Here is a 17386-nt window from a genome sequence, read left to right as displayed (position 1 = left end):
AGTTCAGTAGATCAGGGATTCAAGCCTTGATTTCAGCTCAGCTCCTGTCTCCACGTCAGAACATGGAGACGCTCTCGGGTTTGTGCTCATCCCAGAGTCTGCCCGTCCCTGCCCAGGGTCTCTGTCTCTCTCTCTCTCTCTCTCTCTCTCAAATAAATAAATAAATAAATAAACAAACACAACCTTTAAAACAGAAACAGGAATATGATGGAGAATGGAAATCTGTCACCATCGGGGATAAACAGTATCACAAAACCGCTTTTCCGCTGGCACACATGCAGCATCACTGTGCTGTCAAGACAAACCCCAGGGGTGGATTCCAGTGGGAATATTGTGATGCTGTTAGCGATCCAGAGAGACCCTGACCGTGTGCATACTCTCCCCCGGCTGTCGTTTCCAGCCTCCAAGCGCTGTCTCTGGACAAGGTCACTTGTCATGAGCACGACCAGCTCAGGGGGTGCAAGGCCCTGGTGGAGCTGGTCACTGTCGGGTAGGGAACAGCACCCTGGTTACGCGGACGTGTCCAGTCCCAGACATAGATACACTTACCTACACGGGCTACGAGTTGGGAAAACCTACCAGAAATCAGAACCATGTGCATGAAGATGGCATTGCAGAGCTCCAGCCTCCGTGGGAAAGTGCACTGTGTGCGACAATACAGGACACGACACCAGATCCATGCCCCAAACACGTTTCTGTGCAAGCTGAGCCCGCGGTAAGATCGAAGGGCTGCCGGTCAGACTCAGTTGTTCTGGGATGTTTGCGTTCGTCTCTCCTAATTCAGATTGTGTGACAGCGCTTCAGACTGAGATGGCTATTTGTGAAGTTTACACACACGGAGATGTTTGATAAGTAATATACGTTTTATTCATTCCTTACATTTCCTCCTGGTGATTCTAAGTAAGCTCCACAGAACGTGGCATTTCTTGTGAAATAGAGGCCATTTCCTGTATTTTCATAGTATGTTACTGCATTGAAATACACGCGGCTTTGGGCAGATGTCAGATATAAAAGCGTTGATCAGTTGATGCCTGGATCAAAGAACTTGTAAAACAGCATGAAGAGAGGATCTAAATGTATTTTACCCTTTGAAACTTCTGCTGCATTATTGTAGGTAAAACAGGTCACATACAAAATAGGCCTTGTGTCATGTACTGTTCACATACGATGCTGTCCTCTAGAGTCATAACAACTAACAGGGGGGCTCACAGACTTAAGGAAAACAGCGCGCAGCCTCACATCGGTGCTTCCCTGGCTCTGCGCAGAATCACACGTCAGCACCACCTGCTGCGTCACAGCTGACGCTCCCACGTCACTGGCACTAACACGTCACGCCCTCAATGTCTGTGACACGAAGGTTACAGAAAACCACTGTCACACTGGTGTCGTCGTACTAGGGCCTGACATCTGAACGGATTTATCAGCATTGATGTTAATAGGCTTTTCTCTGAGCTAAAAGTTTGTTTTTCCCGCAGTTGCCCACCTACTTCCATGAAAACGCTGTGATACAGTCCAGCCACGGGCCTCCTAAGAGAGCCACGGTCACGATGCAAGAAGAAGGGATATGCCTCCAACAGTTTGCTAGAAAAATGCTAAACTGTTACTATTTCTTACAGTGTTTGAGTCATTTGTATTCTTATTTTCCCTATGACTTTACAGTATGTGCGTGTCTTCTTGCACAAAGGAATGGACTAGTGTCCCAAATAGGGGGAAATATGCAAAACCTGTGGAGCTTTTCACAATAACATGATGCAGATGCTCTAGGATCACTAGTGAGCATCTCTGGAAGCTGCATGAGTCCATGGACTTAGATTTTGAGCACCCACTTGCATTAAAGCATCAGGTAAGGGAATTCCCTTGATAGATGTCAGAGGAAATTCTAGATGACACAGGGAGGACACAATCGTCTTAGAAGCTCTGGCAGTGAAAGTCTCCCATCAAAGGGGAAGTCATGGCCCAGTCATCTGGAGTCATGGCCCCTGCAAAGCACCTTCTTCATTGCTCCCGTCACATCCTTGTTCCGCATTGTATATATGATGGGGTTGACCATGGGGGTGACGATGGTGTAGAACAGAGAAACAAACTTGCTCTGATCCTGGGAGTGGTTATTGTTGGGCTGGAGGTAAGCGTAGATGGCCGTGCCATAGAACAGGGAGACCACCGTGATGTGGGACCCACATGTCCCAAACGCTTTCCTCTGCCCTGCAGATGACTTTATTCTTAAGACTGCCCTGACAATCCGACCATAGGAGACCGTGATTAAGGCCACAGGGATGAAGAGAATGATCACACTGACAAAGAAGATCTCAGACTCATTCACAGTGGTGTCAACACAGGCAAGCTTGAGCAGTGGGGGGACCTCACAAAAGAAGTGATCAATTTTATTTCTCCCACAAAGTGGTACAAGGAAGATGAGCACTGTCTGCAATAAGGAGTTGGCAAAACCAATGAACCACGATGCAGAAGCCATGAGGGCACAGAGACGGGGGTGCATGACCACTGTGTAGTGCAGGGGCCTGCAGATGGCAGCATAGCGGTCAAATGCCATGACCCCTAAGAGAATGCACTCTGTGCAGCCCAACCCTAGAGAAATGAAGAGCTGAGCCACACAGCCGCCAAAGGAGATAGACTTGTCTGCTCCCCTGAGATGAACCAGGAGCTGCGGGACAGTGCTGGTCGTGTAGCACAGGTCCAGAAAGCTCAGGTTGGAGAGGAAAAAGTACATGGGAGTCTGAAGATGGGGGTCTAGGTGGGACAAGGCAATGATGGTGGTGTTTCCCAGCAGAGTGAACAGATAGAAGATCAGAAGAACCACGAAGAGGACGAGCTCCAGCTGAGGCCGGTCCGAGAAACCCAGCAGGATAAACCCAGTGAAAGAACTGCCATTTTTCTGTTCCATCCTCTGTTAGCACATGTTTCCTGTCAGGACCAAGCGTTTAGCAACTTTTAAAAGAAATCGTCAAAAAAATAAACAGTTGGCGGGGTGCAGGGAGGTGGATCTTTCATGTTAAAGACAGGGCTGTGGGTTTTATCAGTAACTTTTTGAAAAAATGATATACTCTTTAAAATTGACTTAGCTCCTCCCAGTACAGTTCCATGTTATCACAAAAAGTATGTCATTAATATTTGGTATAAGAAAAATGAAATAATGGCCCTTGTGTTGGCATCAGTCATAGATACAAAAGGTCTTTCAGTCTGAGCTTAATAAGACTTAAATGACTATAAGTATGTACATAGGGGATGAGGAAAAAGAGAGAGAGCCATCAGAAAGAGTCAAAAGGAGATGCAGACAGAGGGAAGGACGTTACTGTAAATACGTGTCTCATGACCGTACGCACACTTCACAGGCAATAGAATATAATACAATATAATCTTGAAATGCATTCAGAATCAGGAATTGAAGACCAAGATTGTACTTACAATAAAAATTCGATTACATTCAAAATATCACTACTAGTTCTACGCAGAAACATTATAGCAGAATTGACTCTTTAATTTATTTATGAAACGTCCACCGTTTTTGTTTTTGTTTTTCTGTATGGGAGCAAAACTATATACTCAATCACAGAGAACCAAGAACATCACCCCAAAACAGTGCTTACCTTTTCCCTAAAGATGCTTAAAATTACTGTACCGATTTAACAGGAACTCCAAAATCCATTGGCCTGCACATCCGTTGAAATCAGATCCCTAAAATCTAGTGGCCAAGACTTTCCTCTTCCCTCTGCAGATTTCTGTTTCACACATGAGCAACCAGAGCACGTGAAATTCCTGAAAAAGGCAGGAGTAGTCACAATAACATTCTAATCAGAATAAACATTTTAAAAGTTATCCAGTTGCATAATCGATGTACACAGTATAATGCTTTCCATCACTCCCTATAATAAAATAATTAAATAGGTAAATACATGGAGATATAGACAGATACATTCTCAGAGCAAAGAAGGTCAAAGCACTAGGATGGAAACCTTGAAGTACTAAGGGAAAGGATAACGAAAAGGATATTTTCATATTATACAAGATCTCAGACATCCATTGACATTAGGCTCAGTATCCCCTTTCTGGAGCTGGTCAGAGTCATTCACGCTAGATCAAGGACGTGGCCAGCTCTCAGGTGAGTCTGACGACCATTGTCACCCAGCTCCTTAGTACTGAAGAAGCACAGTTCTGTCCCAACCAAACAGATATCAGAGAATGACTATTTCAGTTCTATCATGTTCAAATAGTTAGGCATACAGTACATTTTTAATTCTTATAAGAAATTTAAAATCTGAATCAGAGTAGACCTACTGATATGTGAAAGAAATTGGTACAAAACTGGCCTAAAATAAATGTTTGTAAAATCTGAATAGAGGATGTAGAGTTGACACTATTTTATATGTCCTCTAATTTCCTGAAAGTTGTGATCAGTATTATCCAGAAGAAAAAAATTATGCACAAATATTTCCTGATAGAAGTAATTATAAAGGTTATTTGAAAGAGTCCAAATGTGCAACAAAAGAGAATATCCCCTGACTCACATCTGCTCAGAAGAGCAAACAAAACAAACCACGGTTCAGTCTCACGCACACACACACAGATACAGATAGTTTTTGGAAATAAATCGCTGGCAACTTTTTAAATGTGCCTCGTGAAGGATGCACTCACCAAAGTGAAATAGGACAAAAGTGAAATGCTAACTCGTCCAAGGAAAGCACCAATATAAGAATGCGTCATCAGAAGAAGAATATATTTTAACATTGTTCTATCCATAAAGCCTAAGAAGACACGTGAGACAAGAGAAAACTCTGGCAAGATGAACTTGTACAAATGCTTTGCTGCTTTACAAGATTGTGTGTGTGTGTGTTTGTGTGTATTTTAAAGAATGCTGAATAACTGCCTATCTAACACGTATAATAATGACTATGATTTGAGGTTGAAAAATAAAATATGAGGCAATGGACATACCCAGTAAAACAGAAAAAAAGAATGTGACTGTCTCTCTGTGTTACAATTGCTTCCAGTGCCTTCCTGGAGAGCACCCTGGGAGGGAACTAGAATACTCATGTCGTAGTCTCTCAGCTTACTTTTACTTTTTTTCTCATTACATTCAGGAAAACTGTTATCCTTTAGCGACACTGCGTATGGGAAAGACCAGGCTGTGCATTGGCTTCTCCCATCGAGCCTCAAGAGCATGTTCTGTGACCTGGGTCACGTTGTTCCTTCCTCCTCCCACCCCGGGCATCCGTCCCTCTGCAACCTGTGTGCCCCGCCTCAGAGCACATGTTCCAAGAGAAAGAAATATGTTTAGACTAAGGCTAATAAGAAATTTAATTTCATTTCCTTCTCACCACATTTAAAGAATTGTGTAATTAGACTAACCATCATCTTTGTGTACGTAGGTATCAAAGTACTGATTGGAGTAAGAGAGATGAATTCGTCTAAGACAAACTAGGTAAATAATTCTGGCCAGAAAGAAAAACACAGCCATGCTAGGTAAGGGGCACAGAATGGTGTCCCTAGTAACTATCATGATATGATATAGAAAAATCCAGTTACAAATCCACACATAAATTATTACTTTGCATATAAAAAATAAATACTTGACAAAAGCATGTGTTACGTAGAGAGAGAGAGAGAGAAATGTTATAAGGTAGAATAACAGTAAATAGATTCTACAAAACAAAAAATGGCATTCTATGTAATAATTACCATCAAAAAAAGAGGGGCGCCTGGGAGGCGCAGTCGTTAAGTGGCTGCCTTCGGCTCAGGGCGTGATCCCAGAGTCCTGGGATCGAGCCCCACATCAGGCTTCTCCGCTGGGAGCCTGCTTCTTCCTCTCCCACTCCCCCTGCTTGTGTTCCCTCTCTCTCTGCCTGTCTCTCTCTCTCTGTTAAATAAATAAATAAAATCTTTTTAAAAAAAAAGAATATAATGGGAAATGATATCTCACAAGAACACAATTTTATGATAATAATTAAGAAAACAGTCATTAAATGAAAGAGGTTAAATGTTCAGTACCGGCGCGGAAGCTGTAGGGCGATTACCTAAGTGTTCACAGCTGACATACACGTCTGCCGATTCCAGCCGAAGGACACGTATTTCCGTAAACCAGACGCTCACAATGACAAATACACACTGCGAAGACCACAGATCTCAAGGGAACGTCTGTACTGAAGATATTTCCAGTACGTAACAGTCACGGGTCTGACTGACGTGCACGCCCTGCCCTGCGCAGGCCTGGGTGAGTCCTGCATCAGCCCTGCAGCCTCAGGGCTACGACTGAGTCGCTGTCGTTTCAGTGACGCATCCGGCTCCAAGGTCCAAGCCAACCTCAGATCAGAACACGCCCCTCAGTAGGAAGTGCAGCAGATTTCGTCCTGCCTGGGCATCGGCAGCCTTTGTCTACCCCACGAGCCTGTCACTGCTGTGAGCTGCCCCCACCCTGTTCCTGAGACCCCCTGGCACAGTGGCTCCCCTTCAGCTGAGGGCCAATGTCTGAGAAGGGAATGGCTGTGAACCCTGCAGCCCGTATTCCTAACACATCAGGCAAGGACCAGAGCAGCAGCCAGGGAAAGAGCGTCTGAGCAGGACACCAAGAGCATCATGCAGGAGTCCAATCCCGATCCTGTGCGAAGAGACAAGGATGGAGCCCAGTGTCCCTTACACATCACCTCAGTGCAATCACACACACACACACACACACACACACACGCCCCTTGTCATTTGCCTAATTCATCCATTAACTAAACATTCAGGTTTCTTCCTGCCTTTTTTCTTCAGATTGTTATTTGTACTCACTTGAATAATCATCATTTCTTATTAAAAGTAATGTCAGAACAGAGAAGCGCTGACACAATATTCACAACATGGAACTCCCCTGTTGTATTTACAAGCACTTTTAAAACTCCATGATATTTTATGTTTTCGATATTTTGATAACTCCTAAGGGAGAAAATGACCATTTAGAAACTGTTAATACTGACAATGAGTTTTATGCATAGAGAACAAATATTGTCTAATTTCACAGACAATAAGGACCAAAGGGAAAGCAGGGAAGCATATACTCCAGTAATTGTACACCTATGCATACTCTCTAATTATGTTACGAAGGCCGTACTTTGTTACCACTGTAGATGCGTATTTAAAGTATTCTCCACGTGTGCATACACAGGTATAAGGAATAGACTACAGTACAATGAAATGTCTGGGAACGATTGGGGGAGTCTATAATGAACAATGAAATTTAGTTCTTATATTTGGTGAATTTCCATGGTCTGTTCCTTTAGACAATGGACCATACATACAAACCAATACAACTTTTCTGTTTCAAGAACAATTGCAACTGAAAATTAACTTGCCAATTGCTGAAGTAACACACAGATCGAGTTCCATTTCACTCACCTTTGTTCACCTTCTCCGCGGGTTCTACCTAGTTCCCTACGTCCTTTCCAAGTCACTGCCTACACACAGTACTGGGACTGGCACTGGGACATGCAGAATCCGACGTATGCGGTAAATGCAAAGGTTGGCTACACCAGCACTGGCTTTTCCATAGATTTTTCCTAAACAAAAGGACGCTTTCTCACGATGACTTCACGTGTCTTCAGGTGGACAGAGATCTGCACGTTGCCTCTAGGACGTAGGAGATGAAGGCAATAGCAAACTCTCACAATGGTTTCCCGAATGTAATGACCTGCCTGGCGACAGTGAGACCCTCATGAGCACAGGAGAGGGTGCTGTGACCCTCGGCTGTGGCTGGGCTGACACTGAAAACCAGATGTGTTTCCCTGGCTGACGTCTCTGGGGAGCAGACGCCCCACACTGTTAATGAGGCCATCTCGCTAGCGGTCCAGAGATGACAGTCCTCAGGGAGAATGAAGATCGAGGACAAAGCCAGAGGAGACCTCATCTGTCTCTTTTATTACTTCATATATTTAACAGAGGACAAATAACTCCCTAGATCTCCCCAGCTACCTTTGTCTCATCTGTCAATGACATACATATTTTATAAAACATTTAAGAGCTTTTCGTCACAATTGCCCAAATATTACATATAAATATATAAGTAACAGTCCATTCAGTTACTTAATTTTTAATGTAAATATGTAAAAAAATTCTTAATTTCATTCATAACCAACGTATATATGAGAATCACAGAGCTGTTAGGCACATTCTTATCTTTACCATGAATATAAAGGAGGGCAACCAAATTCTACAAAGATTCTAATGTGGCAAAAGAAAAAAAAAAACCTCAAATCCTCTAAAACACTCTTCAGCTTATATCCACAGGTTTTAATGATGTACTCAAACAAATTTAAAAATTATCTGTGTTTTCGGTGCTTGGGTGGCTCAGTCAGTTAAGCGTCTACCTTCGGCTCAGGTCATGATCTCAGGGTCCTAGAACTGAGCCTCAAATCAGGCTCCCTGTTCAGTGGGGAGTCTGCTTCTCCTTCTGCCTCTGCCCCTCCCCCTTCTCATGTTTGCTCTCTATCTTTAAAATAAATAAATAAAATATTTAAAAAACATTATCTGTGTTTTTAATAAAACATACATGGTTTATTTAAATTCAACTAGTCTTTGCATTTAAGTTCCAAATGATTTTGAGTTTATCAGAATAATTAAAATAATCACTACAGAAAAATAGAAGGAAGTTGGTGGGTGATTTGTGGTTATTTCTCATAGGTCTGTAAGTTTCAATTCCATTTATCATGTTTAGCCAAAAGAGATAAACTACTTCCCACTAAAAATGTTCCTAGAGTTGAATTTGCTCAGTTATTCCCAGTAGTTAGATTCCCTCTTGGGAGTTAGAGGGAGAACTGGCGACACTATAGTCCAGGTGACCTTTGAAGAGGGAGGGAATCACAGTCCTGCTATTAACGCTTTGCATCCCAGGCCTCACTCACCGGCAGCCTTACTCGCTCAAATGCTTCGGTAACGGTGTGGCATTAACTACTGCTGCTGACCCGCGCTCACATCCTAGATGCGTCTATCCAGGGCACCGCTCAGGCACCCGCCCCAGGACACGCATACGAGAACGGTCAACAGCAGCGTGGCTTGTATTCGTGGAAACTGGAAACAAACCAACTGCTTGTAACAGTAAACTAGGTAAATCGTGTCCTGTTTTTGTAAAAAGAGTACTCTACAACAATATGAATAAAACTGTAGCTACACAGGGACGCCTGGGCGGCTCCCAGGGGGAAGCGTCTGACTCTTGATCTCAGGGTCACGAGTTCAAGCTCTGTGCTGGGCTCCACGCTGGGCTCCATGCTGGGTGTGCAGCCTCATCAAAAGCAACTTCAGCTGCAAAATAGAAACAGTGCTTTTCACACAAAGTGCTGAGCAAATGACGGACGTTACGAAGTAACCCTTCCCTCTACGTAAAGCTAAAAAACGCAAGACGAACTATTCTTTATGAGTTCAAATATGGGCGTAAGACTACAGTTACAGTAAAAAATTATAGTAAAAACTAAAAACGATATCAAAAGGCTGATTACAACAAAGTCAAGATCGAAATAGAGAAAAGGTGTGCAGCTGAGTAGAGTCCGAGGTTCCATCCGGGTTCTAGTTAAAAGCGTCAATATCATGACCCTTCACCTTTCCATGATTCTTTAAATTGAACGTATTTTTATATGACAATGTTGTGCCAAGTATACCTATGACAATAAGAAAGCAGGAAACAAAGAGGCTATAAAAAAATAATATAAATGATGAAGAGTAGTTTTTAAAAGGATGAAAGTGGCTGATAAAATCACATTTGGAAAAGCTGACTTTAGACAAAAAAGACACACTACCGAGGATTTGTAAGGAATCACACAGGTGGACTGCAATGAATACCTGTCGAAACGGGATTTTACAGAAAAGCAACGTAACTGAAAGGGAAGGCGCCAGTCTGCTTCTCCAGCAGGAGCCTGGACACCATCCTCTCTGCAAAGCGCGAATTGTGAGCACAGTCTTTCATCTCAAAGATCCAAACTGCCACCAGCTCAGTCCATTCTCCCCCAGGCTACTTCTGCTCTCTGAATTGTTCCCAGCTCTCTGATCCCCTTCCTCACTCCTTGTCCTCCATCCGAGGGAAGCCGTGGGAAGAGCCCAGCCTTCCCAGTAAGTGAGATTCCACCAGCCCTGCCCTGCTGCCCTGCGTTGGGATCCGTGGTTAGCCCTGGATAAACAGGTGAAGAGCCCATGTGGGGAACGTGAAAAGGAAAAGCCTCCAAAAAAGGGAGAGACAGAGAAGACAAATCTAGAAGGACAAAGAACAGAAGCTGAAAGAGACGGGACATACAGATAGAGATTCCAGTTACACAGAGAGCAGAGAACACTTCCTAAAAGTGAAAACAGGAGGAAAATGACAGAGAAACAATAAATTGATGGGAACAGAATTCTCAAGGTACAAAACTCTCAGAAAGGACTGAAGTCATTACGAGCGAGGTAAAACACAGGGCCGGACTGCAGAGCACCACCATGTTTGATTATTCCATACGGAGGAGTAGTTCGCTTCTAGAAGGAACTTTCACACACACGCTCATCTTACACAAAAGGTGGGACATCTTCCCCAGGTTCACCTGCATTTCTACCCAGAGTCACCGGTAACAAACGTGCTCGCCCCTGTTCAACACACCACACAGCCCCTCACCCTCCTCTGCACAAGGCGTGACCCTGATGCTTTCATGGAAACCTTCTCCCAGTCTGGAGCTGGACACTCCATTGCTCCTGTGGGTTCTGGAAGGATGTTCCCAAACTACTTCATCTTGATGGGAAGTTTCTAGAACCTGAACCAGCTAGTTGCAGTGATTGTGATGAGGATATAACTGAGAGCCCCAGAAGCCCAGAGGTGTGGAAAGACGCCAGAGATCACTGGCTACATTTCCCTCGTCCTCTCCCTCCCACTCCCAAACACACAAGCATGTACAGGCGCACTAAACACGTGCATTACGAAGCTTCCAGTATTTGGTTTATTATGTCTTGTTTGAATAATTGACCACTGAACAAATCCCTGCTCAGGCTGCTGAATATACAAGGAAACCTAAAACAGTTTGAGCCAATTTCTACTTTCCTACATTAAAATTCTTTTAACTATGGCCATTGGGGAACCAACCCTATAATTCTTATGAAATTAAATTCTCAACATAATTAACACCTTGACATTTTAAGTTATAAAGATCAAGCTTATAATCACAGTGAGGAAATTTGAATGCTCAGAAAGCTGCCTAAAACCTTAAGAGCACTTGATCGCTGCCCTTTGGTAACCTTTACCCTCCACCTGGTAAGAGTAGGGCCTTATTAAAAGCAATTGAAAAACATTCCAAAGTCCCATGGAAAGAACGTAATTTTGGGGTCTGTATGTCTAGGTCCACATTTTGGCCCCATCACTTAAAACTGTGGCATTTCAAGAAGAGGATTTAACTTCCCTGTTCCAGAGTGTGCCCACCCTACATTAACAATCATGTGGACTCTCGGTGCTGTGGGAAATAAATAAGATAGAGAATGTGAGAATGCCCAATAAATGGGAAAGCACTGAGTAAATGCAAAGAACCACTAGCAGTTCTGGCTAACGTCACACGTTTTCTGCAGTTCATTTTCCCACTCACCTGTGTCGAGCCAGGCTACCGGCCACTCTCTGCTTGAAGTGGCCTTCGTGCAGCTTTCATCGAACTATTCAGCCTGGACATTCTCACATGTCAGTGACCATTACTATTCTGACTCTGCTAAATTCAAAGTCCTTTACCTTCAATTCTCTTTTTACCCATCTCCCCTTTAAAAATGGTGGTTCTTCAACTGAACCACCAAAGAGATCATTGTCAAAGGCCATCAAGCTCTGAGTCCTCTCTCCAAGTAGACCCCTATACTGTCCATTGCCAATCCTGACATACTTACATGATATTTATATGTCTCTCCACCGAAAGTGGTTGTATTTGTTTCCTGGGGCTGCCATAAAAAGTACCACACACTGGGGTCTTAAAACAAGACACTTATTCTCTCACGCTTTTGGGGGCCAGTCCAAAATCAGGTGTCATCCAGGACACCCTCTCCCTGAAGGTTCTAAAGGAGAATGTGTTCTATGTCTTTCTCTTAGCCTCTGGTGTTGCCAGCAATCCTTGGCATGGTTGTTTGTTTGTTTGTTTGTTTGTTTGTTTGTTTGTTTGTTTTTAGAGGGGGAGACAGAGAGGAGGAACAGTGGGAGAGGGAGAGAATCTTAAGATCCAAGCCCAGTGCAGAGCCTATGCCGGGCTCGATCTCACAACCCTGAGATCATGACCTGAGCTGAAATCAAGCCCTGGATGCCTGACTGGCTGAGCCATGTGCCCCGGTCCTTGGCAGTCTTTGGCTTATAGATTCATCATGTGTCCGATCTTTGTCTCTGTGGTCACCTGGTGTTCTCATTGTATCTACCTGTGTCTCTGCTGTCCCTTCTTATAGGACAGTGAACATTCTGGATTAAAGCCCACCTTCACCACGTATGACTTCATTTAAATTTGATTAAATGTGCAAAGACCCTATTTTCAGATAAAGTCACATTCTTATGCACCAGGTGTTGGGACATGGACATATCTTGGGGGGGGGGCATGATTCAACGCAAAACAGAAGCTTTTCCTCTTGGCTTCTCCACTTCTAAGAAAGGCATCAACTGACCTCTCAGTCACCAAGACTGGCATGTTAATGATACTGTGGATATCCTGATAATTCCCCTATGGTCACTCATCATATGTTGCCCTATCTCAGGCTGCCCTCAAGCTCCATATCCTGATCCAGGTTTAAACCCAGAATTCATGATGTAAGATACAGTTTTCCCCATGTAATAGCTGTGTCATATCGGGAAAAGCCCCTACCTTCTCTGTACTGATTCTTTGTCCAGAAATTGAGGGGATTTACAGAAAAACCTCCTAAAATTCTTTCCAACTTGGAAAGTTGTAACTTCTATTTTAATGTTTTTATTTGAGAATAGTTGACACACAATGGTACATTAGTTTTAGACGTACGACATAGTGATTCAATTTATCTACACGTTATGCTGTGCTCACCACAAGTGCAGCTGCCATCTGTCACCATACAACGTTATTACAATATCACCGATCATATTCCCCACGCTATGCCTTTTATTACCTTTACTCATTCGTTCCACGACTGGAAGCCTGTACCTCCCACTCGCCTTCACCCATTTTGCTCGCCCTCCCAACCCCTTTCACCCTGGAAACCATCAGTTTGTTCTCTGTGTTTATACGTGTGATTCTGCTTTAGTTTGTTTATTTATTTGTTTTGTTTTTAAGATTCCACATATAAGTGAGGTCATATGGTATTTGTCTTTCTCAGTCTGATTTATTTCACTTAGCATAATACCCTCTACATCCATCTATGTTGTTGCAAATGGCACAATACCATCATTTTTATGGCTGAGTAATGACATATATATAATATACACATCTTCCTTATCCATTGTCTATCAATGGACACGTAGGTTGCTTCTGGATCTTAGCTATTATAAATAATGCTACGATAAACATGGAGTACATACATCTTTTCAAATTAGTGTTTTTGTTTTCTTTGGGTAAATACACAGCAGTATAATTATTGGAGCGTATGGTATTTCTATTTTTAACTTTTTGAGGAACTTCTATATTGTTTTCCACAGTGGCTTCACCACTTTGTGTTCCCACCAACAGTGCACAAGTCTCAAAAAAAAAAAAAAGTTGTAACTTCTCCTAACTGTATTTATTAATTCTTCACCTCCCAGGTTGAATTAATTATGTAACCAATGCCTTTAAAAAACAAAAGAGATTGCCAAAAATCAAACAAAACAAAGTCTCATTAAAATAAAAGGAACAGACGGGGCACCTTGGTGTCTCAGTCAGTTAAGCATCTGCCTTCAGCTGAGGTCATGATCCTGGGGTCCTGGGATCGAGCCCCACATGCATCGATCTCCCTGCTCAGCAGGGCACCTGCCTCTCCCTCTACACCCTGCTTGTGCTCTCTCTCTCTCTCCCTCTCTCAAATAAATAAAATCTTTAAAAAATAAATAAAAAATAAAAGGAACAAACAAATCTGAGCCAAATGTTTCTCCACGTGGTACATTGGACTGGAATTGCTGAACCTACATAAAGACAGCAGGGATTTAAAAAAAAAAAAAACTGGGGGGGTACCTGGTTGGCTCAGCTGGTAGAGCATCCAATTCCTGATCTCAGGGTTATGACTTCAAGCCCCACATTGGACAGGGAGATTACTTAAAACAAACAAATAAAAACTGAATAATTACTGGACAAATTCAACCCAGGGAGAAGTTCTGGGTCTTACTGGAAGAAGGAAAGAGAGGTAGGAAGTTGATGCCTTTATCTTCCCAGATCCTCTGTCACTGCTCTGCACATAATGGATATCCAACACATTTTTCTTTGAGTGGTTAATTAATTTATTAGATAATAAAAATCAAAAATTGATAGCCATTTATCCCAGAAGAAGAGAGAAGGTATTTTGAATATGAATGAAGAAATGGAGGATTTCATCAGGGACAAAATAAGTGTTTATATACACGAAATAAAATTGTTTTGTTAATTGGAATAGATTTTTTTAATATAAAAAATGAAGTAACAATAAGGAGGCATACAGCTAGGAAACATATCTAAAAGTTTAGTTGATATCTAATTAAATGCCTTGTGGGGGCGCCTGGGTGGCTCAGTCGATTAAGCATCTGCCTTCGGCTCAGGTCATGATCCCAGGGTCCTGGGTTCGAGCCCCACATCAGGCTCCCTCCTCTGCGGGGAGCCAGCTTCTCCCTCTCTCTCTGCCCCTCCCCTCTCTCTTCCCCTTCATCTCCCCTTCCCCCTCCCCCTCCCCCTGCTGGTGTGTGCTCTCTCTCTTTCTCTCAAATAAATAAATAAAATCTTAAAAAAATAAAATTGCTCTAAAGCTGCTCTAAAGTGGAATTATTCAGTCTATCGATTTGAATTATTCCAAAGTGTTTGTTGCAGGAGAAATGTGATTATCTGACCCAGAATACCAACACGTGGTACATTAGCTAAGAAATCTGAAGAAACAGGAGACTGGACTAGCATTTTCAACCAAATACCATCAGAGAAATGGAGGCTCAACAGCATCATTACTTCACTGCTCTGCTTCCATTGTTAGGTCTAATGAGCTGAGAACTCTGGAAATGATCGTCCTTTAATTTGCAGGAACTTAGACAGCAAGGGTACCCACCAGCACCTGTGCAAACACAGTGGGGCCAGAGCTGGCCCCCTCGTGCACGGAGACAAGCATCAGACAGTCCGATACGAGAGCCTTTAGCTCCTATTAGGGATCATCTTTACAATGGCAGAACATGTGCTTTGAAAAGTAGAGCTGAAAACCTTGGACATTGTCTATCACACAACATAAGAACACCGTGAAAGAGGAGAAGGCAGGCAGGCTAGAGGCCTCAGGACCTAAGGAACAACACCGTGGTGAGTTCCCTGAGTTGTCGCCTTCCCTCTCAGATGACAGGACTCAGTGCTGGAGAAGCCACCATTCCAGAAAAACCAATGGGCACAGACCAAAGAAAAGCATCAAGGAAGACCTCATCTCTCTAGCCAAAGGACTTAGAAGAGCAAAAAAACTTTTCAACACTAACCACTGTATTCCAGAAAAGCCTGTGGCCCCTTCCCACCCCCCCAACTCCACACCGATGTGATCTCATGGCAGCCTGGTGGAAATGCACAAATGTCATCAGCACCCAGGAGTAATGTGGCCACACCTCTCCGCTGCCCCGAGTGAAGGCTCTGTGGGGAGGAGTAAGGAGGCCCCCGTGCCCCTCCCAGCCAGTGTGGTATTAGCAGAGCCCTAGTGGGTTTACACTCGTGGGTCCCACAGGGCTGACGCAAACAGAAACAGCTCCTAATGGCTATCCACCCAATTCCCAGGGCAGCAAACTGAAACACCCAGATACTCTGTGAAAGAAGCCAATTTTCAGGTCTTAGTAGCTGCATTGGAGTGGGGGGGGGGGTCTAAAAGAACACCCACCAAGGGCCAACGGTAAGCCTTTCCGCAGGCCTGGAGGCCGACAGGCACCATCTTCGCTGTGCACCTGTGGGTCTCTGAAAGGAGCTTATGCACACATCTGGCACTCCATCTTCTGTGGCTGCTGCCCAGAGGACACATTCCTCGAAAGACGCGCTCTGGTGGCCAGTGGGGCTTGTGTTCCTGGGTTTGACAAGACAAGAGCAAAACAGAGACAATTCTTCAAAAGCAACACAGAGGCAAGAGTCGGACATGCCATCTTCCCAGCTTCCCTTGAAAGAGGTATATTTATAAATTTTCCAAGCTGCTGTCCGATGGTCCACCTTCCAATCAGCCTACATCAAGATCCTCCCTTTTGGGACACGAACAGGTCTTTGCAAATCCTCCAATACTGGGAGCCACTTAGAACAAAATGGAGCAGAAACGTCCCACAGTTGAGAAAGAGATGGAGACAGAGGTGGTGGTGGAAGCACAGAAAGGACCTTCTTTAAGCCACTACATTTCCAGGCTCTTTTGTTACGGCAGCTTACCCGTTAATTTACCTGATGAGTTTTCCCCAGACTTCTCCGGATTTCCTCCCCATTGCATTAGACTCCAACCCTCCACTGCCCAATCATTAAATGTTGACGTGCCTCAAACCTTGGTCTTAGGTGCTCTTCTTTCTCTAAAATCTCTCCCCATGAGATCTCCATCCCTCTGGCTACAAATGTCTATGGCATGCAATAACACCAAAATCCCTGTTTACAGTCAGGATCATTTCTACAGGCCCCCAGATTCTGTGTCTTAGCCAAGGCTTTCCCAGAAAACAGAACTCGAAACAAGGTTTGTATGCAAGTACGTGGTGCAGAATGCGATACAACATCAGGAGTAAAAGAAGGGGAGCAGAACAGGGAGGAAAAGTGGGCTTGTCATCAAGTGTGCCACCAGTGTGAGTAACTGGGTGCTCAGTCACAGGTATTCCCCTGAAATAGGTCTTAGAAGACATCCCAAGCAGAAAGAAAGAAGAAATATTTACCCATCAGCTCCCATTCCCCATTGGTCAAAATTCACTGCATGGGGTACTAACTGCCCCATGACCACTAAGCAGTCTCCTCATCCTCTACCAAGGTGTTGGAGCATCAGAAGAGCTGTAGACAGGGGCGCCTGGGTGGCACAGCGGTTAAGCGTCTGCCTTCGGCTCAGGGCGTGATCCCGGCGTTATGGGATCGAGCCCCACATCAGGCTCCTCCGCTGTTAAAAAAAAACTTAAAAAAAAAAAAAAAAGAGCTGTAGAGGCCCAAGATGAGGCATTGTAAAGTTGCACCCAAATAAAAATAGAGCTCACAGAACTAACTACTGCAGCAGCGGTTGAAATAAGAAAAGATGTGAGACCCCAAAGATCTCAGGTGGTACTCAAGAGGTTCCTGAAACAGTCCACCCCTGG

The 17386-nt window shown here is 43.8% G+C and overlaps 1 pseudogene; it reads right to left on the bottom strand.

Annotated features, from left to right (window-relative positions):
• Positions 1 to 1960: 1960 nt before the first annotated feature.
• Positions 1961 to 2914, bottom strand: LOC103681969 (annotated as a pseudogene).
• Positions 2915 to 17386: the final 14472 nt, after the last annotated feature.

This window comes from Ursus maritimus, unplaced genomic scaffold (genome assembly GCF_017311325.1).
Source record: "Ursus maritimus isolate PB19 unplaced genomic scaffold, ASM1731132v1 scaffold_30, whole genome shotgun sequence".
In the NCBI taxonomy this organism is placed as follows: Eukaryota; Metazoa; Chordata; class Mammalia; order Carnivora; family Ursidae; genus Ursus; species Ursus maritimus.
Note: the sequence above shows the minus strand (reverse complement) of the source record. Positions and strands in the feature narration are given on the sequence as shown.